Source organism: Penaeus monodon, chromosome 21 (assembly GCF_015228065.2).
Source record: "Penaeus monodon isolate SGIC_2016 chromosome 21, NSTDA_Pmon_1, whole genome shotgun sequence".
NCBI lineage: Eukaryota > Metazoa > Arthropoda > Malacostraca > Decapoda > Penaeidae > Penaeus > Penaeus monodon.
In genome coordinates this window covers 38373400-38374470 of record NC_051406.1, presented here as the reverse complement: position 1 = coordinate 38374470, position 1071 = coordinate 38373400, and positions in this window count along the sequence as shown.

The following is a 1071-nucleotide window of genomic DNA, read 5'->3' as shown; positions in this document are numbered from 1 at the left end:
AACTGTACCAATGATGATATATATTTTGTGCAATATGAAGTTTATTCTTGCCAATGATTCTCCACTTCCGACACTAAAGATTTGCATAGGCGATAGATGGCCTGAATCTCTTATCGCTTTCCCCTTGATGACCGCATTACGGTGACTGAAGTTCATGCCCTCTTCTTGCTACTGTTTCCCTCTCGACCTGGCTGGGATGGCAGTTATCGCCTCACCTTTCTCTAAACTTAATGCCATTCTTTATAGCGACAGATATATTAGCCGCTCCTCCCCTCTCTAACTCTGGTATTCGCAAACCTCAACTTCTTTTTCTTGGCGTTAACGAAAAATATTTCAGGTGTATTTCCATTGCATTTTTTTTTTATAACTCTCCCTTACATATTAATCATTTTGATTAACCAGACTGTCCCTAACATTACACACATTGTTACATTATGCCACAATTATATTTATGGAGCTTTTACTAACTAGCACATCGATATGGAAGTACTGAAACCACTATAGGTTTAAGAATGTCAGTTTTGCGATTATAAAACTTCTCGAGGTACAGGGTGCGACCAAGATTTCTCATGACCTTATAATGCATTTTTTAAAACCAAAACAAAGAATTTTTAATGAAAAATTTAATATTCAAACGTTTCAAATTTTCTCAGCCCATATCGCTCTGTCTGAAGACTGAATAATCCCCAAGTAATTCAAATATTACAAAAAATAATTGATGGTTAGCTGTAAATGATAATGATCACATTCTTCATAAACGAGAGAAAAAAAAAAATATAGTAGCAATTTTTATAGCTAGTTGGTTAGTTTAACACTTTCTCTATTAATTTCTGACAATATTCCGCATGGGGTTTTGCCTGTATCATTGATTTCATCTTATAGTGCAGATAGTTTTTTTTATGCATGCCGTAGAACATTCAGGGCTGTTATGTTTAAAAGGTTTAAAGTAGATTTTTTTTATATGTACAGCAAGTTTGCTTATCGCTATCTCATTGGTTAGCAGTTCAACTTTTGCTATTTTTTATCTCCAAGATGTATTCCTATGACTTCTTCCTTTTGAATCCAAGCATA